Source organism: Physeter macrocephalus, chromosome 20 (assembly GCF_002837175.3).
Source record: "Physeter macrocephalus isolate SW-GA chromosome 20, ASM283717v5, whole genome shotgun sequence".
Lineage (NCBI taxonomy): Eukaryota > Metazoa > Chordata > Mammalia > Artiodactyla > Physeteridae > Physeter > Physeter macrocephalus.
In genome coordinates, this window is record NC_041233.1 from 96,972,418 (window position 1) to 96,994,518 (window position 22,101).

The 22,101-nt window shown below is 40.7% G+C and overlaps 1 protein-coding gene and 1 pseudogene across 4 annotated transcripts in view; both read right to left on the minus strand.

Annotated features, from left to right (window-relative positions):
* Positions 1-22,101, minus strand: part of RBPMS (RNA binding protein, mRNA processing factor) — a 196,758-nt gene that overhangs the window by 134,943 nt on the left and 39,714 nt on the right. The gene's annotated exons all lie outside the window — the stretch shown is intronic.
* On the minus strand, positions 14,261-16,508 carry LOC102992984 (MAD2L1-binding protein-like; annotated as a pseudogene).

Below are 22,101 nucleotides of genomic sequence, written 5' to 3' on the forward strand. Positions count from 1 at the left end.
CTACTCCATAGGGTTGCAAAGAAGACTAAATACGTGAATATCTGTAAAGCATATAGAAAAGCACCTGGCACACAGTAAGCATTATGTAAGTTTTTGTTAAATAAGTAAATATAACCCTTCAACTGCTATCAGGTAATACTTTTAGCTGGCGGGGCAAAAGAACCCTAAAGAATGAAATTATTCAAGTCCCAAACTTAGGACTTCATTTAGCCAAAGATACTTTGAAAAATTACCCATAAAACAGTTTTTCAACAATAGTTATTAAGGAAAAAACATGACCACTGAACAAACTGCACACACCGCTTAAGACACAAATATTCCATTATTAATACTGAATCTCCAGAGTGAAATGCTGTTGCCCACACTACCTCCACTGCCTTTCAGGAACTTCTTAGAGTTCCTTTTCAAGGTTTAACATGTGAATGAAAATATGCATTTATAATATGACATATCTGTAAAGAACACAAAACAGTACTCTTTCCAGAAACCAGCTCTATATTTTCCATTTTGTGAATTTCAAACAGCTCACGCAGGTTCCAAAACTGTTCTTCTCCAATTGAGGAAGAATTCTCAAAATTGTCAGAACCTGGGGGCATGTGAAGGATCTTTCCTAGTGGACATGACTTGACCTGTCAGTGATCTCCCTGGAACCTGGAGTGCCGTCCAGGCTCTGGGCAGGACACAGGCTGAAATACGCACAGCCAAAACAGTTTTCACCGTGCCAAAGTCTGTGTTCTAATAAGACCAAATAAAGGTACGAGCAACTTTCCAGATCGTGCTGTCCTGCGGTGCCAAAACTTCTCACTCAGCCTTCCAAACGGCCACATCTCAGCCATTAAAGGATAACTTATTTGGAACCTCGTGAAAGACACTCCTAATGTATACATTCTATACAGCAGAATATAAAATGTCATCAGAAAACTAAAAAACACTGAGCTACAATATGCCAATGACTTAAAACCTTTTCAGTGCAGTTAACACCACACATCACATGCAATACACTTTTCTGCTGAGTGAAATGTGTCCCAGGTACTAGGAAACCAGGGAACCTCATCCCTTTAACACTATCCAAGCGTAAGCAGTGCTTCGACAATTGGCCCGTAACTCTCAGATGACTCTGCAAAGGCTGGCACAAGCACCATTTTTTTTTTCTCCAAATGTCTTAATCTGTGCTAGAGTGTCCCGGTTCATCAGAATATAATAAAATTTAAAACTAACAGAAATTTTAAATTTTATTTGCAATGCCATCTTATGGCTCAAAGACGTTAAAAACAGAATATCAGATACACATACACATGCACACACATTTGGTTCTGGAAATGAATAAAAGACATAAACATAATTACTGTTTTTCTAACCTCACAATCAGCACTGCTAATAACATGCATCAGTTTCTTCCAACTACATGAAAACAAAATTCCCAAGCCTCTGGCCTTCAAATATTCATAATTATGATTCCTTCCTTTTCTGCAACATTTCTTCCCTGGCCTCTACTAAGTCAGTCTTAACATCCATCATACCCTGCTTGTTCCTGACTAAAAGCCTCTTCTCTTCTTTTACAGTTATTCTTTACTTGGGTAGAAGGCTCACTTCTGGACTTAGAAGCCCAAATCAATCAAGTCTCCTTCCTTCTCCAAAGCAGTAGCATTCCGTGCCTGCTTCACCATTTCCTTCCTTCTTCGCTGAACTCCTGTTGCACTGTTTGTAACAAGGTCATATGTCTTATTCTGTCTCTATCTGTTTCACAGGCTTTAGTTAAGTCCTTTCCAATTAAACTATAAATGCCTTGAAAGCAGGCACCTTACCTTATTCACCCATCACTATAGTCTTGAATTAGGGATCTAAATTTCCTAAGGTTAAGGGATCAAAGTTTCCTTCTGGATCTGACATTTACAGATGACACACTCACTTGGGGAAAACCACAACTGGATAGTATTTAAATTATTTCACAGAAATGGTCAGGATCCTAATTGTAAGAGAAGAAGACTCCCTTTCTATCTATCCATCAAAAACAATAATTTAAACCCGTGATTTATAAAGTATAAGAATTTGAGAGCCCAAATTAAGTAACATTATCTAATAGTGGATTTACACAAACCAATAAATTCAGTGACTTCCAAGAGAGTACCATTAAGTATTTGATAATTTATTTTTGTTTTAATGCTCAAGACCCAGAATTACTCTAATCCTAAATTAGAGGTCAACACAATTTGTTCCTTTCCAAGGGGAAAGAACCAGCTTTCTTCTGCAAAATTCAGAAAGGATAGCACATGAACAATTTAATGACAAGAAAAAGAAAGCGTAAGTCATTCCTCTAAATAATATAGTGATTATAACAAAAGTTTATCTTAGGTTAAAGCACATTCAAGAGTTAAATGCAAAGGAGTTCTGAGATAAGAGACGACAAATACATGTTTAAGCAAGCCCCGTGCACACACGTCTACCCCTCAAGTATTTTATGGTGCTTCACCATTTCACCATCTTAGATCTTCAAAACACTTGCCATTTTTATAACATTTTCAAAGGAACATAAGTAGTATGAAATAACATTAATTTATAAGTCCTTGAAAAACAGTATTATGCAGTACTTAGTTATACATATTTCAGTTCTAAACTGGCAATCCCGAGCTGCCTTCTTTACTGCTCTTGGGGCAATATATGTTCAAGAAAACATAAGGGACAACAAAAAATATAATCAGAAAGGTATTCTGCTGAGGGAAAGATCAGATAATTCAGTGTTTCTCAAATATGCCTGATTACAAAGATGTCCAGGGTATCTTAAAAGATAGGTTGCTAGAATTCTCCCCCAGAAATTGATCCAGTTGATCTGGAATGAGGTTTAGGTGTCTGAACTTTTAAGAAGCAGCACAGATGATTCTCCTGTTCAGACACATTTGGCAAACACTGATATAACAAGTTACCACATCCACAGAAAGGTTTTCTAGTTTTAAAAGAACATACAAAGCAATATTCAATTATGCTTACTCCCACTGAGATGAGGTTGTGGCCTTGAAAGCTCCTCACTGCCAAGGGCCATGGGGGTCTGTTGGGAAGACTTCACTTCTGATCTGGGAGCAGAGGCCTTTGAGCCAGGCCCAGAGTGAATCTCACACACACAGAGAATTAGACCCTTTCCTGTGAGAAACAGATCTGTGATTATATTTTATGAGGTACTTCTGCATTTATTTAGGAGGAGATCACTAAGTCTGTGCTTAAACTAGTGACACAGTGAACTCTCACTATAATTCTTTATTGAAAATAATAGAATAATTCTTCTGAGACACTCCCTAAAATTTCTGAAAAGCTGAAAGTTGTGGCTGTTTTGTTTTACCAAAGGAGAATATCTGAGAAGCAGATTGACGAACCAGTAGGCAGTGATTAATTACTGAGAGCTTACTACCTGTAAGGAGTTGTAAAGCAGTGTGCTCAAACTTGAGTGTGCATATTATCTCATAGGAATTTATTAAAATGTAGATTCTGATTCAGTTGACCTACTGTAGGGCCTGAGATTCTGCATTTCTAACTAGTTGCCTGGTCCACAGAACATACGAAAAAGGTTCTACAGGAACGACTGCCCAAACTTTAATGAGCGTAAGGTTCACAGAGAGGACATGACGGTTGTGTAAAATGAAGATTCTTGGTCTCCATTCCTGGATATTCTGATTAATTAAGGCTGGGCCTCTGGAATGTGCGTTTTTAAATAGGGTCCCAAATGATACTGATACAGGCAGCCCATAGAACACACACTGAGAAGTACTGCTATAGAGGTCACAAAGATGAATAAAGTTTGGTATGTCTTTCTGAGGAATTTACAGGATATGGGAAAGAAGACATCTGTGCCAGGTAGCATACTTCAAAGCAGTATGAGATACTCGGTGAGAACAGTACTCAACAGTTTGCTCTAAACTTCGTAGATATTGATATTTTAGAAAGGAAAAGGTTTTGAAGTTTTGACTAGCTAACAGAAACTATTAAGAATAGTTTTTAGACACATAGCATAAGTATACCTCATAAGACATAAATGTCAGGAATCAGCTCCCCCAAGTCTCTGATAAGAAATGGCTTGACAGGGCTTTCTTGGTGGCGCAGTGGTTGAGAATCTGCCTGCTAACGCAGGGGACACGGGTTCGAGCCCTGGTCTGGGAGGATCCCACATGCCGCAGAGCAACTAGGCCTGTGAGCCACAGCTACTGACCCTGCGCGTCTGGAGCCTGTGCTCCGCCACAAGAGAGGCTGTGATAGTGAGAGGCCCGCGCACCGCGATGAAGAGTGGCCCCCGCTCGCCGCAACTAGAGAAAGCCCTCGCACAGAAACGAAGACCCAACACAGCAAAAATAAATAAATAAAAATAAATAAATTTATAAAAAAAAGAAATGGCTTGACAAATGTAAAACCGATAGCTAGTGGGAAGCAGCCGCATAGCACAGGGAGATCAGCTCGGTGCTCTGTGACCACCTAGAGGGGTGGGATAGGGAGGGTGGGATAGCGAGACACAAGAGGGAGGAGATATGGGGATATATGTATATGTATAGCTGATTCACTTTGTTATACAGCAGAAACTAACACACCATTGTAAAGCAATTATACTCCAATAAAGATGTTAAAAAAAAAAATAAGAAAGAAAGAAAGAAATAGTTTGATGCTGAAGCAAGTTGTCCCGGTACACGTTCCATAACAGAAAATACTACAAACATCTCATTCATGGGCGGGAATTTGAGGCCTAAGAATCACTTGGTACTCTTCCCCACCACCCAGGCATCATTACAGAGGTCAAAGATGATAGAACGACAGGTACTAAACCAAAAGAAATGAAAGAAGGACCAATCCTATAAACTACAAGAAAAAAAATTCTTATGGGAGGGGCAGTAGAGGCAGAGAGAGCTAATCAATCTGGATGCAATGATCTGTTCCATCTAGTGTCTGAACAAATGCCAGTGTGGAATATCCAATTCCAACCTCAGGATTCTTCACCTCTCCTCCTCTAACATCTAACATTTTAAAATTACAGTTTGGATGCCTTCTCTCTGAGTGGTAATGCCCGGTACAACCATCTCTGCACATCAAACATGAATTACTCATTCCTTCCTGCTTTCCTACAGGCTGGACTTGATGGACCTGGGTTTCTTGGCCACCTCTGAATAGAGATAAAAAGCTGCTGGGATGCCCATATTTTTCATGATAACTAAGCAAAGATGACCGTAAAATATATTTCTGATTACTGCCTTCCTTTTATTGAAGTTCAACTGACGCTGAACTTAGTATAATACTACTTGTACTGAGGATCTCTTAGAAACAGGAATGCAGCCTCATTGAGGGAGCCCACAGAGGAGGAAGGCAGAGGAACATGGAGGAAATTCCACTTCAGGGAATGATGAGTCCTATATTCTAGTACTAAACACCTTTGACCACTGCTTCATCCGTAAAAATTGTTTTCTAGGGATGTGCCATCTTTCTGAGGATGCTTGAAATAATACTGTAACTACAGTAATGATGGAGAAGAAAACTGGAAGCAACCACTTTATAGTGGTTCCAGGCCAATATCAATTCCTGAATCAACACTGCACCTAGCTGCCGACTTCTCTGCATTCCCTAGAAGATGGGAACAATTTGTAGTTAATTTGATTTTTAAAAACAAATGGGCTAAATGTCCCCATAAATCAAATCAGCCCCCAACTGCACAAAAATCTCCAGTTTCTCACTTGTTCTCCATTCTTATCAGTATATCCGTCACTAACAGACTGTTTCTTGCTGGAAAACGTCAGTAAAATGACAGTTTTCCCTGAGAAAAGGTACTAACCCCATTCATACTTGTAGAGATCCTGAAATAATGGGAGCTACTTCCAAAGAGAAAACTGTTTGGGGGTCGGGGGAGATAATCCGTATCTATCAAAATCTCAACTTAGTTTCTGTGCAAAGCCTTCTTGCTTTGCTTGACAACCTTCACATGACCTATATTAAAACACCCACTAAATAATGAAAGACAGTTCAGTCTTGCCTAATCAACAAAGCCCCATGAGTACAGACCCTGTGTCAATAGCTGCAGTAATACCTGATATACATCATTTTATACAAGAAGTTTATTAGATATTAGCTTAGGGAGGTATGAAAATGAAATCTTCTGAGGCTTAGGGTACTGGGATGGCAGGTGTGAATCTAAAGACCTCAAAAGCCCAGGCCAGTGAAATGTGCTGGTCTGCCTACTTCTGCTACAGAGCAGGTTATGAAAAACAAAAGGACTCCTATATTGCAGCACCCAGGGCCTGTTCAAGACCCCAGGGCTGGAACATTTCAGGGCGTGCAAATGATTAAATATTCTACCTCCAGGGCTTTTAAAGCAGTCTACTTTTAAAACAAATATTAAAATGCTGGTTAGTCACCATGCTCACTGTATGTTTTCTACTCATTTCAATATATGTGGTAGGATTTTTACTAAAGAAATACATCTGGCCTTTCATCAGTGAGCATCATAAATTGCTAAGGAAAAATAATTTTACTCCGAAGTTTCTCTACTATTAAAGAATGTTTTCTTAAACTGAAGGAAAACCTAACTTTTCGTCCATGGGAAACCCAATAAAACCAAAAATGACCGATAAATTAATAGCTACGTTCACCCATGTTGCTACAGGAGACTATGCCAGCTTTTAGAATGCCAGTTATTTTTTCACAGTCATGCTGCTCTGGAAATATTATGCAGCATTTTATGTGATGACTTCTTCCCACTCCAGTGTCATGAGTTCCAAGGCAGGAACTGAGACTGAAAGCCTGAGCTGGTTGGAGGGAAACTATCAAAAGTTGCTATGTGGGGCTTCCCTGGTGGCGCAGTGGTTGAGAATCCGCCTGCCGATGCAGGGGACGCGGGTTCATGCCCCGGTCCGGGAAGATCCCACATGCCACGGAGCGGCCGGGCCCGTGAGCCATGGCCGCTGAGCCTGCGCGGCCGGAGCCTGTGCTCCGCAACGGGAGAGGCCACAGCAGTGAGAGGCCCGTGTACCGCAAAAAAAAAAAAAAAAAAAGCTGCTATGTGTTCACCACCTGGAGTTCCCAGCCAACACCACAGGTATGGGCGTAACACCCTTCCAGCCCCTACCAGAAGTGACCTCCCATGGTGTCTGTCCTACCCTTCTCCTCAAAGTCTAGTTCTGGGTATAAGGAATAAAAGCAAACAACTCAAGTTGTAACCATCCAGAGTTTCCATCAGACTGAAAGGAAGTCTACTTGATAGACTTTCCAAAGTAGTCCATCTCCAAGTCCATTTCATGCTGAACGGCTTAATTATTAATTCTTAGGAGCTAGCATGCAAGTGATTAAATATTCTACCTCCAGGGCTTTTAAAGCCATCTACTTTTAAACAAATATTAGAATGTTGGCTAGTCACTGCGCTTCTTGATTGTAAAGCGACTAAACATAGCAATCTAAAGTTTCGTCATTTTAATCCATTCTCTCACCCCTCACTTTAAGAGGAAAGTTACTTGGGAGAAGGAAACTATGCATTAATTTATTTTGATGTGGCAACCTGCCTTCCATCTGTGTCCCTTGTAATACCTCCATTTGTTTAAAAGAAAGATAAACTGTTCTTTAAAAAGGCTTGGAGCCCTGCTTCTAACAGGACATCCTAGTTGACTTGGAGTGTAACTAAATGTAAAATGTAATTTTTCACGATTTTCTGTTGAAACTAAACTCTGCCCATAAAACCGGAGACTCTGGTCCTGAAGGAGCGCTTTCCAAAACAATGGAAAAGTACTCTGAAAGACAAAATGCCTAAGAGACTATCAGAGGGCCAGAAACCCCCTAGAATCTGGTCTCCAGCCTGAGCAGTGATGCTCCTGCAGTCAATCTCCCTGAGGCCCAGTCTCTCCATGGGTGAGGGGCGGTGACAGTGCTGGCATCTGTCTCCTCCTGAGAGGACGTGGTATGTGAGGACAGGCTTTGTGACCTGCGGAGAACTAAAGGCGGAGGGAAAAAGGGGACATGATTTAGGTTGCTTCAGGATATGAAAATATGAGACTAAGTCAGAAGAGGAGGATCATGTTAGAGAATCCTAGTATTTTAACTAAAAATCCAAGTTTATAAATGCTGTGAAGTTTTTTTGTCTGTCACATTTTCCTTTCTCTTACTTCCTTTTCTTTCATTCAATGAGGCTCAGCAAAGCACTTAAGGAATAGATACCAGAGTGGCAAACTGTTCAAAAGTCTGAGAATGTGGAGTTAGCACTGATCTAAATGCTGTTTCCCCTGTAAAAGGTTAACTATCATTCTTCTCCAGCGTTCCTAGCTGAGTGAACAAATATGCCAAACCCCCAGATTTCTAATCCTGACTTCCACTCCAGGGGCAGGGCAGGCTTGATAACAGAATAGAGAGAAAAGCTGCTCCAGTGAATGTGGCCTCACAAAGTTTTGATGAATTGGATAAAGAAAAGAAATAAAGGGTATACAGAGTTGTATAATACTTAAAAAATACTGCCAAGCATTTTACCACATGCAGTATTTAATCCCAACTCCAACCAGATCAACTAGGTCCTATTTCTGTCTCCATTTTATAGATGAGAAAACTGAGGCTCAGAAAGCTTAAGTAACTTGTAATAAAACTACAAAGTGATAGAGCCAAGACCTGATTCTCCTGAGTCCCAGAACTCTAATCTATTATACCCATTTCTACCCACTGTTCTATGTACTTTTCCAAATTCTTACCAATTTCTACCAGTCACCCTTTCTTTTTCATGCACCGCTGCTTCCATTTCAAAAAATTCCATGCTTGATAGATAAGGTGTCTTGAATTTGAGAGGCAACACGGTAAAGATGGGGAAGAATGGAAAGCGATCTGGTTTTAAGACCAGTACTCAAAACAGTGGTAGAGCGAACCCTCATGCCAATGGTAAAAGGGGCACAGGGGCCAAACACCAGGAGTGCACCGCCTCACAAGTATCCTGCCATCTTCCACCAAGAACGTCATGCTGAATGTTTTTTTTTTTTTTGGTATGCGGGCCTCCCTCTGCTGTGGTCTCTCCCGTTGCGGAGCACAGGCTCAGGACGCGCAGGCCCAGACCGGGGCGCGAACCCGGCTCCCCTGCATCGGCAGGCGGACGCGCAACCACTGCGCCACCAGGGAAGCCCGCTGAATGTGTTTTAAAAACGCGCAAGTGACTTCACACATCCTTAATGTTACAGCATTAAGATAACGTGAAAAATACCAACTCTTCTAATACTTTACTGACATACAAGCTAATCCATTAAATTCTAATATTCTAATTAACACGAATTATGCAAAAATGATCCAGAACTAGAAAACAGATTTTTTAATGTTTCATTCTGAATTTAACAATGGACCCTATAGCTGTAAACCATCTCAATTTTTCTGTTTGCTTTTCATGCCAACACCCTCTTACTTCTAACAGCGTATGTATTCTCAGAGAAAATCAGGAACACTGAAAGACCAGGCTATAGATTTCTGAGGCAAGAACAAAACGAACTAAGAGGCTTTATAAGTCTCCTAGTTTTGATCAGGGAACGATCCATAATTAATCAACTAACAAAAAAATGTAATCACAAATGAAGTACGTGACAGCTATATTAACAGCATTGTTTAAAACTTCACCCCCCCCAAAAAAAATTCCCCAAAAAGATTAACAGATACACACTACTGTATATAAAATAAACAACAAGGACCTACTGTATAACACAGGGTACTATATTCAATATCTTGTAAAAACCTATAATGGAAAAGAATCTGAAAAAGAATATATATGTATAACTGAATCACTTTGCTATACATCTAAAACTAACACTGTAAATCTCTAATTTAAAATCTTTTTAATTAAAAAAATCCCCAAATAAATGTTAAATAACATTTTTTAAAGTGAGGTAGATCTACATTGCTGATACAGACAGATGTTGAAGATACAAAAACATGATGCAGGTGCAATTTTGTATAATGACAAAATAAAGCTCTAAATATTTATTTCAAAGCCAGTTAGAAGAAGGACTTTTACTTTCTAATCTTTACTGAATTCAGTTTTTAAACCATATGCTTTTTTTTTAAATAACAATTCGTCCTTACAAAGTCTTTCCTAAATTAAGAATTAGGAGATCCTTCTCTACACGTGAAGATTTGTAAGGAAATATTTTTCAGGGATACCAAAGACTGGTGATTTATAGATCCCAATGGCTGTATAACAGAGGTGGGTCTTTTTTTTTTTTTTTGGCTTCGCTGTGCGGGGATCTTACTTTCCTGACCAGGGATAGAACCCCGTGCCCTCTGGACCGCCAGGGAATTCCCGGGTCTTTTTTCCTTTTGGTAAATATTGATAATGACGAGTATTCAATGTTAACAAAACACTGCACTTAATATTACACACTTTAGTAGCAATGGCCAGTTTTCTACAGTATCTATTCTTCCCATTTTACAAAGTAATATATTTTTTAAATTTAATTATTTTTGGCTGCGTTGGGTCTTCTGCGCGCCGGCTTTCTCTGGTTGCTGTGAGTGGGGGCTACTCTTCATTGCAGTGCTCGGGCTTCTCACTGCAGTGGCTTCTCTTGTTGCAGAGCACAGGCTCTAGAGCGAAGGCTTCAGGAGTTGCAGCACGCAGGCTCAGCAGTTGTGGCTCACGGGCTCTAGAGCGCAGGCTCAGTAGATGTGGTGCACGGGCTTAGTTGCTCTGCGACAAGGAATCTTCCCAGACCAGGGCTCGAACTCATATCCCCTGCATTGTCAGGAGGATTTTTAACCACTGCGCCACCAGGGAAGTCCCAAAGTAATATATTTTAGGTCGGTACACAAGCTCCCTTGCTGGTTACGGTCATATTTCTAAGGTCTGCGCATGGTGTGGGCAGAAGCAATGCCTGCAAGTTCTAAGTTGTGCCCATAAAGGGAGCATATCGTCCCTCTTTTCTGTTGCAGAGAAGATATGATGGTGAGAACTGGTGCAGCCATCTTAGACCATAAGATAAAAGCTACCTGTTGAAGATGGCAGAGCAACAAAATAGAGTCCCTGATGAATATGGACCAACCACACAGACCATGGACCACTTTTCAGGTTTTCATGTGAGAGAAATAAATGTCTATTATGTTCAAGCCACGTTACTCTGTTTTTCGTTGCTGCAGTCAATGTCATACTGCGTGCATGGGGGCATACACACACATACACTCATGCTATAAGTATCTCATGTTAAAAACAAACTTATTAAACTAAAAACTAAAAAATAATCTACCTGTGTTAAATCTTAAGATAGAAAACAGAAGCAGAAGAACCTAAGATATCTTGGTTTCTTCCTCAACCTCCTTGGTTTTTGAGCAGCAAGTTTGAAACAGAACAGCCTCACCCTTAATGATTGCTGGCCTTGATTCCTACTTGTTAAAGAAGTAAAATGTAAGATTTAAAATACTGTGAGACTACTAAAAATAAAACATACCAAGTGACCTAATGCACCTCACAGATTACACAAAAAAGAGAAAAGTGAACTAGAAGGAATCACCAAACACAAACTATAAAATCATCTTTAAAATTAATATCCCACCTCACTATGATGTGAAGCAGCAACAGAGATAAATTTATACAAAGAAACAAAGCTTACTTCAAGGTGATTTCTGCCCGTTCAGATCTAACTTTCCAAGTTACTTTTAATGTGCCACATTGGTATGTCTTAAGGAGGCAGTGAAATCAGTTAACAAAATCCTCACACAAATATATTTATAGACAGACTAAAGATACATGATAAACGTTAGAGAAAAAGAAAAATCTAAAAACCCCAATATCAGCTTCACTTCTATAGAGAATCAGTTATTTTAGGAACTAATGAACTACTGATTTATAAATGAGTAAAAATGAAATTTGTAGTTCTTCAGAGAATAGATATACTTCAGCAAATTAATCTAAAAATTATTCTCCTGAAGTGCTTAAATACAATACCTATGTATATAGTTACTTTTGTCAATATGTCTGTTTCTTACAGACACAAGGATAGTAACATTTCCTCTAAAATTTTAAATTTGCCCTTCACAGAGTACATAGCTTCTGCTGACAGTATCTGTCTTATCTTTTCAAAAGCATACATTATTTTTTCAAACATTCCACATTCTCCTTTTGGTCAGGCTCTGACTGGCAAATATATGTACTAGGTGAAAAGAGGATGAAAATCTAGACGTCTACTTATTTTCTACTATAAGCGTCAAGAGATTTTTCAATGGATTTTAACAGAATAAGACGTGCCAGACCGCTAGACTTTCAGGCCAATTGTAATACTAACCATGAGTTCATACGAGACAACTAACCCCACAGTCCTAAGCTCAGGAGTCTCCCTTCTTTGTAAAAGAAAACTAAAATCTTAGGAACACTTAAGTTACTTAAAATTTAAGATTTTTCTACATCAGATATTCTAGAAATGATTCATTGGCAGCAAACCAGAGCAAAGATTAAGATTTACAGGGTGGTTTTCTGTTCTTTTTTTTTTTTTTTTTTTTGTGGTATGCGTGCGTCCCTCTGCTGCGGCCTCTCCCGTTGCGGAGCACAGGCTCCGGACGCGCAGGCTCAGCGGCCATGGCTCACGGGCCCAGCCGCTCCGCGGCATGTGGGATCTTCCCGGACCGGGGCGCGAACCCGGTTCCCCTGCATCGGCAGGCGGACGCGCAACCACTGCGCCACCAGGGAAGCCCTCGTTTTCTGTTCTTAATGTGTGCTTAAGAGTAGAGGCAAATGAAAGCAGAAGTCACAAACAGAAGAAAATATTTCAGAAATCTGAAATCTTTGAAAGAGATGTTCTTTAAAAAAAATTGTTCAATGAGGAGCCAACTGGTAGGCAAGACAAGATGGCAGTTAAGAAGAACATGGCTATGACCCAGCAATCCCGCTCCTGGGCATATACCTGGAGCAAACCATAAGTCAAAAAGATACATGCACTGCAGGGCTTCCCTGGTGGCGCAGTGGTTAAGAATCCGCCTGCCAATGCAGGGGACACAGGTTTGAGCCCTGGTCCGGGAAGAGCCCACTTGCCGCGGAGCAACTAAGCCCGTGAGCCACAACTACTGAGCCTGCATGCCTAGAGCCTGTGCTCTGCAACAGGAGAGGCCACGACAATGAGAAGCCCGCACACTGCGACGAAGAGTAGCTCCCGCTCGCCACAACTAGAGAAAGCCTGCGCACAAAATAGATGGATAAATGGATAAATTTATTTTTAAAAGATATATATAGATATATATATAGATATATATATATATATCTATATATATATATATACAGGCACTCCAATGTTCACTGCAGCACTATTTACAATAGCCAGGACATGGAAGCAACCTAAATGTCCATCAACAGAGGAATGGATAAAGAAGATGTGGTACATATATACAATGGAATATTACTTGGCAATAAAAAGGAACAAAATAGTGCCATTTGCAGAGAAGTGGATAGACCTAGAGACTGTCATACAGAGTGAAGTAAGTCAGAAAGAGAAAAACAAATATCGCATAATATCACTTATATGTGGAATCTAGAAAACTGGATACAAAGGGAGACACAGGTGTTGAGAACAAACTTACGGATACCAAGCAGGGAAGGTGGGGGTTGGATGAATTGGGAGATGGGGATTGGCATATATACAATACTATGTATAAGACAGATAACTAATGAGAACCTACTGTAAAGCACAGGGAACTCTACTCAATGCTCTGTGGTGACCTATACGGGAAGGAAACCTAAAAAAGAGGGGATATATGTATACATATAGCTGATTCACTTTGCTGTACAGCAGAAACACAACATTGTAAAGCAACTATACTCCAATAAACATATTTGTAAAAAAAGAAGAACATGGCATGTTTCTGCTCCACCTTGTCCTCTACCTTTCTTTTTTTTTTTTTGCGGTATGCAGGCAGGCCTCTCACTGTTGTGGCCTCTCCCGTTGCTGAGCACGGGCTCCGGACACGCAGGCTCAGTGGCCATGGCTCACGGGCCCAGCCGCTCCGCGGCATGTGGGATCCTCCCGGACCAGGGCACGAACCCACGTTCCCTGCATCGGCAGGCGGACTCTCAACCACTGCGCCACCAGGGAAGCCCAATCTTTCTTATTATTTTACCATTGGAAAAAGGGGTAGACCTGAAACCCAAATGAAATAGTAATATGTGAAAAATACATATAATTACGTGACCCCCACCATATTCACTTAAAACCACAATGATTTAACTATTCTTATAGTGACAAGCCAAAGGTCCTAAAGTATAGAAAGAACTCAGTTCTGCATACAACTAACATTAATATGGTGCTTACAAATGGCTATGTAGGGATCCACAAACCCTAATCCAATTCCAAAACCTAAAAGCTCAGAAAGCCTAAAGTTGTGTGCGATGGGGGGAGAAGGGTCGTATATGTAACTGCACTGGGTGGCAAAACATGACCTCAAATGACTAGTTTTCACTGCGCCCACTGAGTGTAACTATTTGTTTCACTGGAGAAATAGTAGTCTGCTTAATTACTAGGCTCTACCTTAGACCTCACTGGGGGTATTGTGTTCAGTGGGTTATACACTGTGTTATTTTTTTTTTTAACATTAATCCATTCATTTTATATTTAAGTTCACGAGTCACAGCCACATTATGTCCCTAGTAAAAATTCTGAAAGGCCACAGTAAAAAGCAGGAAAGGGTCACCTCCATAGGGGTGTCCGTCTATGGGCCCATGTTTGCTTTCCAACCCCCAAAAGAAACACCTGACCCAGCACCCTCTGGGAAAATCAGCCTTTGATTCAAAGAGATGCTTGTTCAGTGATGATGATTATAGCCCTAGCCATACCATCAGCCCCCGGGGAAGTCTATAACAGAGGCAGGCAGCCAGGAGGAGAGGACCTTCCTCTCACCAGGAATTAACTAGCTCCAAGCAAGAGATGGGTGACTTGATGCCAGGGGGAAAGACAATTTAGCCATCGTGTTCGCGATGAGCATTGCCGTTCACTCGTGGAAGCCCTTCGGTGTCACTGGTGCCTGGGACCAAATGTACTCCTCCCAGGCTGGAGCTGGGATGGCGGGTCGGCCACAGGGTTGGGTCACAGCCAATCTGTGGTCCAGGCCGGACACTCTGTAGTTGAGCTTGGGTCAAAACCAGTCTTCTCCACAGTCGTGGTGACCCTGTGCCATGACGATGGTGCCCATGAGTGGAGGAACCTGCAGCTCACTGAAGGCATCAGCCATGAAAATGGCTCGGAGGAGGTAGCACAAACAAGCTGCTGTGATCAGGCTCGGGTCCACGCTGCTGCAGACCAAGAGGGACAAGTCAAGTTCGTAGAACTCCTCGGGACTGAGGGCATTGCCCTACAGGAGGATCAGCACTCGTGGTACTAGTGTCCGGGCAAAGAGACCCTCCAGGTGGCTGAGCACGCTCTCCAGTTCTGCCAGGGTTTGCTGGCATTTCCTGCTGCTCGCCTTAGCAGTGGCCCGAGGTTTCTTCTTCACCACGTCCTCGGCCAGAGACCGCGGCCAGAGGCTGCACTTCCGGCTCCGGGGCCGCCATCACGACCTCCTCCCCACTCTCCGTGGGGTTTGAATCTGTGTTACCTTTTAAAATCTAAAAGATTTTGAAGCACATCTGGACCCAAGGATTTCAGAGAAGGAAGTGTGGACCTGTATCAACTCAATCACCCTTATCACAACCCTCTGAGATAGGAGTTAGTTTGCAAATGAGGTTAACTAAGGGTTAAGGAACCTACCCAAGGTCAAAAAGTTGGTAAGCGTTAAAGCTGAGATTTCCATTCAAGCAGCTCAGAGCCTGGACTCTTAACATTATGCTATGCAGTCTTGTCTTTTCTCCTTTACAGCATCCAGATGAATGAGGTTTTGGATTTTCTAGTCATAATTACCAAAGTTATTCATGCAGGACACAAAAAAATCTTAAAAACCATATTGAGGCTTCAGGAAAAGAATAAGTACTGCATTTCAGGAAAAAGACTGGGTCTATATTTATGCCTGTATTTCATAAACCACACCCACACAGCGCATTGCTCCAGATTAGCGTTGTGGGTACAGGGCAGAGCTCGAATGGGCTCTGTCACAGCCATCCTCGCCTATCAAGGAGCCATTGCCAGTGGGTGTGGAGGAAGTTGTCTAAGCACACGCTTTTTTCAATCGCCCCTACTGTCACAAGTGGATGTTTCAGGGGACATTAACATCGACACTATGATTAAAGAAAAACTATTATGGGGGGTTTAAAAAAAGGTCACGATTAAGCGTCATCGCATCAGTGGTGACAGCTAACGGCCAAGCTGTTTAGCCTTTCCCTGGAAACCTTAATTCGGTTACTAATATCATCCCCAAAGCCACACTGACCTTCCCTCTTCTCTCCGCAGGAAACTTAATAGGTCTCTTACTTGGTGCCCTCCCACTCCTGACAGCAGGCTCGGGCTCAGGCCCAGCCGACACCCTCGGCCCCCCTACCAAGATGGCAGCCGGAGGGGTGTCCCGCCACCGGAAGTGCAGCTGCACACCCGACACAGCTTCCGGCTGTGGGGACTGCTCTCCGGTGCCGCATGCATCAGTCGAAGGAAGAGAAAGGCAGATGGCAAACCGAGGGCTTAAGGGGCACCATCTTAGCAAAACAGGAAGACTTCAGGGAAGACAGCAGAAGTAGGGAGAATGTAATTAAGATGAGAAGGCTGTGACCAGCCGGGAGGGTTTACAGAAACAAGATAAATGACTGGCCGGGAGGGTTTACAGAAACAAGATAAAGTGCCACCAACGCGCATCTGGGAGCTGCCAGAGTCAGAGGAAGCGAAAAGAGGGAAGAAAACCTTCAAGGGACACAGGAGTGCTACAGAAGGAAGGGCAAAAGGGAAAAAACCGATGAGGACCTGGAAGTGCAGAGAATGAGAAAACGGAGTGTGAAGAATCTCAAGGGTTTTATTTCATTTTTTGGCTTAATTATGCCTATATCACCAGAGGGAACGATTGGCATACTAAAGGTCCAAAAAAGTATCACTCAAAATTAAGTCACTACTTGCTCTTAGTTCAGTAATTTCCCATGTTTTTCTATCCAAGTTACTTGTTTCTCTAATATGTGTAGTCTATAGGAGGCTGATCATGTTGTTTCTGATATGATTGTTAAGAGGATACACGAATAAATAAACACTACAGTGGAAAAACTCCCAAAACATTAGATTTTTTTTTCTATTTTTGGAGGGTTCATTGTTTCCACATTTAACAGCAAGGAAACAATCTTGATACTACCTAGCATCTGTAACAGAAAAAGGACAGAAACTAGGCATTATGATGGAAAAAGTGAAACACTGGGGAGTTGAAGAGATCCACCACCTTATCCATCTTTCTAGACTGTTCAGTCTCTGGAACATTTCCATTAATGGGCAAGAAGCATCCTAGTGCACTATGTACACCTGTTATTTGTAAACTCTATGACATGAATCATGCTTTCCCCACAATCTGGTCTACTGAACTTGACTTTTTTTCTATCAGCCTAATACCTGTGCCAAGTTTGAGGTCTGCAATTTTAGCTACACAATGTTCCACTGCTTCTTCTACCCTGGTAAAAATTTCCCTACTGGTTTTGCTGAAAATCAAGAAGAAACAATATACCAGACCTGTTAAAAGCAAGTTAAAGAACAATGTAAAACCCTAGCTTTTTAGACTACACCCGAATCTCCTATTTGTGTACACTCAGGCACTCAAAAATTATTTGATCATTATGGTTAGTCTGAAAAATTGATAATTACTACAGAAAACAAAACAAAATAACAAGTGCTGCCGAAAACGTGAAGAAATTGGAACGCTTCTTCACCATTAGTGGGAATGCAAATTGGTGTAGCTGCTATGGAAAACAGTATGGCAGCTCCTCAAAAAGTTACACACAGAATTACCATATGATTCAACTATCCCACCTCGGGGTATATATCCAAAAGAATTGAAAACAGGATCTTGTAAAGATATTTGCACACCCATGTTCATAGCAGCATAATCCACAATGTATCCAGGAGGTGGAAGCCATCCAAATGCCCATCAACAAATGAGTGAACAAACAAAACAAAATGTGGTCTCTACATACAATGGAATATTATTCAGCTTTGAAAAGGAAGGAAATCCTGTCACACGATTATGCTCAGTGAAATAAGCCAGTCACAAAAAGACATACTGTATGACCCCACTTATACAGGATTACCTAAAGTAGACAAATACACAGAAAGTAGAATGGTGGCTGCCAGGGGCTGGAGGGAGGGGGAAATGGGGAGTTGTTTAACAGGTACAGAGTTTCAGCTTTGTAAGAAAAAAAAGTTCTGGAGATCTGTTGCATAACAATGTGAATATACTTAACATTATTGAACTGTACATTTAAAAATGGTTAAGATGGCAAATTTTGTGTTTTAACCACAATTTAAAAAATTTTTTTAATTATATAAAAGAAGAAACAATTAGCAAGAGAGAAGCAAATTGAAGATTACCTCTACAGAAGAACTTTTTTTCTTGTAACTTTCAGAATGTCAAAAGATTTCTAACAACATTCCTTTTTTGAGACGTTTGCTGCAAGTTGGCCTATTTAAGGTTCTCTTAGGTCCTATTATAAAAAGGTTCCTTGTAAACCATGAATCAGTGCCTCCACATCATTATGCTATCCTGAGAAAGGACTCTCAAAGGAGAAGATACTGCTTTATGAATTATCAAAACTACTTTTAACTTCTTAGAAATTGCCGATTCACGACTCCTCCAACTCAGCTGTAAGATTCGACAGGAAACATAGAAGAAAGAACACATCCTTTCCTTCTGGCTTTAGGATTAAAGTGATTTACTTTTAACTTACGCAACCATAAAGTTTATCCTCCAAACATTATTTCACATTAGTGACTGATCACAGCTCCCATTAACTTCATCTAAAATTAGGTCAAAATAACCACTAGTATTACAGTATCAGAGTATGTTTGACACTTCCAAGTAAATTCAGATATTCCCCCCCTCTGCAAACAGACATTTCAAATAAGACCGTATCTTTCTATTTCTAGCTCTGTATATAAATACAAACCTGACATAAACAGTGGCAAATCTAGGCTATTTAATAATATATATCATTAATACAAAGGGAAAGAAAAACATAAAAAGGTAGAGTAGTATAGTCTGTACTTGAAACGCCTCTCCCTTCCCCCCCCATGTGTGTTAGGATAAAGAAGTAAATAATTTAATTCCAACTGCAGAAGTAAGTGGTAATTCTTAATCCTCTGTGAAAGCTAATCAGCTACACCTTTTTTTTTTTCCGGCCGCACCATGTGGCTTGTGGGATCTTAGTTCCCCAACCCGGGCCCTTGGCAGTGACTGCAGAGTCCTCACCACTGGACTGCCAGGGAATTCCAGTTACACCTTTGCTTGAATAAGTGTTTCCTCTACCAAGTCACTTACAAGTTTCAGGTAAAATGGCATTCTTGGCTGCTATCGTCTTCCCTACCCCTTGCAATAATGACCACCATCAACTTCTGGTTCCACATACTGTCAGTCCACTTCACTGCACAGGTAGGACAGATGGGGCAAATCTACTTAGTTATACTCTGTATCTGATAAAGGTTATAATGACCACCCTAAAACTTGGGAAGAAGAAGGGTAAGACTAGCAGTTGGCTCAGAAATTTTACAATTATTTACAGAACGCTGTTGATTAGTTTTTATTTTACTAAAAGCCACTAGGCTATTTATCAGCAAGCGAAGAGGAAGATGGGAATGAAGAGTAAGCAAATAATTATCTAAAACTGTGCTCTAAGACAAACTTCCATAATAGATAAATCATTCCCTAAGTAAAAACAAGTTTTCTTTTTTTTTTTTTTTAAAGCACTCAGAGTTCAACACAAAATTCTTCTGAAGTGAACTTGCTTATCCAAATGGCAGGCTTTGATAACATCGATTTTAACGTTTGACTTATAATCCCAACAACTCCAGGTCAAACTGCTACACATATCATGAAAAGGAGTATAAACGTATAAAGGTTCATTATTTATTCAATTCAAATGTTCTTACTTATTCAAATGTTCAAGAAACATTAAATCCCATGAGCAAGGATCTCTGCTAGTACAAAATCCAATCGAATGAATTCAACACAATGAATCCATCTTTCTTTTGAAAACAAAAACACAAGCAAACCATAACTGCATAAAAAAATGTAAGGGCACCAGCAAGCTGTGGCAACCACATATCCCAGCCTTGGAGAAGCAGGGAAGCAGGATGACATGTGCTGAGAAAGCTGATGTAGTCCTAAGTGACAGTAATGTTAGATAAAGGAATGTAATGGTACCAACACGTTCTACAGAGAAGGGCTGTACTCAGAGCACAAAATCCCATCTGAAGACTTCCCAGAGAAGAGCAATCAGGTCAGGAAATCAACTGGAAACTATGGCATATAAAAATGGTTGAACAAAGTAGAGATGTTTATCCTGAAGGGAAAAATACAAGGCTCAGGAGAAATTTGACAGCACATTTAAAATATTTACAGCTGCCCTGTACAAGGAGTAGGTTAATTATGTTGTCATCCAACTAGGCAGGAATCGTACTGAACATGGAAGTCACAGTTCTAGGAGTGTAGAACCACTGAAACTATCCCTAGTAAAATGGGCTTCCTTGGAGAATAGAAAGCTCCTGGCAGCAGGAAATGTTTAAAGTGTTCAGAAAAGTGAAAAGAAAACCTGGAGTAATTACTTTTCCAAACCTCTAAACATCTTCTGGTGCCAGGAGCTTTCTATTCTCCAAGGTAGTCTGCTTTACTATGAACAATTATTTTCTTCAACAGAAAAATGGGGATAATTATTGGAAATAACTAAACTCCAAATAAGGACTTAAGAAAATGTCAGAAAAATTGTTGCTCCTTCCCTGTATTTATCCATATTCCAAATGTTTTTTCTATCTTGAATCAATATATTGCTGACTTAAATAGTCTAACCAAAGATTGTTTTTCTCCCAGTCACCAACTTACCTTTGAAACCTCTTCAAGATTATTCCTGATATAGAGTCTTCCCTAACTCATCACTCCACCACCACAAACACACAACGACACACAGACTCTGCACACATCCCCATTGGCTGCTGTCTCTTTAATCCGTGTATATCATCAACACAGTACTCAATGACCCATAAGGATTATTGACATGAACAGAATTCCAAGTTACAGCAAAGACTTTGAATTTAGAAAGTCATGTACCATAAAGTACTAGTACTACTCAATTAGAAAGGTCTATGAAATTTATGAAAGAATTAAGTAAATCAAAAAGCGATGCACCTTATATCCAGAGAAAACCATTATTTGAAAAGATACACGTGCCCTGCAGATACACGTTCACTGCAGCAGTATTTACAATAGCCAAGACATGGAAGCAACCTAAATGTCCATTGAGAGATGAATGGAAAGAGAAGATGTGGTACACACACACACACACACACGAATACTACTCAGCCACAAAAAAGAATGAAATAATGCCATTTGCAGCAACATGGATGGATCTAGAGATTATACTAAGTTAGTCAGAGATAGACAAATATCATACAGGATCGCTTATATGTGGAATCTAAAAGAATGATGCAAATTAACTTATTTACAAATGACTTACAGACATAGAAAACAAACTTATGGTTACCATAGGGAAAAGGTGGGGGGGTGGATAAATTAGGAATTTGGGAGTAACATATACACACTATTATATATAAAACAGATAGACAAGGACCTACTATATATCACAGGGAACTATACTCAATATTTTGTAATAACCTACATGGGGAAAGAATCCGAAAAAGAATACGTGTGTGTATATAATTATATGTATAAAACAATCACTGTGCTGTATACCTGAAGCTAACAGAACATTGTACATCGACTATACTTCAATTAAAAAATTATTTTTAAAAAAGCATTGCCAACAAACACATGAAAGAATGCTCAACATCATTAATCATTAGAGAAATGCAAATCAAAACTACAATGAGGGCTTCCCTGGTGGCGCAGTGGTTGAGAATCCACCTGCCGATGCAGGGGACACGGGTTCGTGCCCTGGTCCGGGAGGATCCCACGTGCCGCGGAGCGGCTGGGCCCGTGAGCCATGGCCACTGAGCCTGCGCGTCCGGAGCCTGCGCTCCGCAACGGGAGAGGCCACAACAG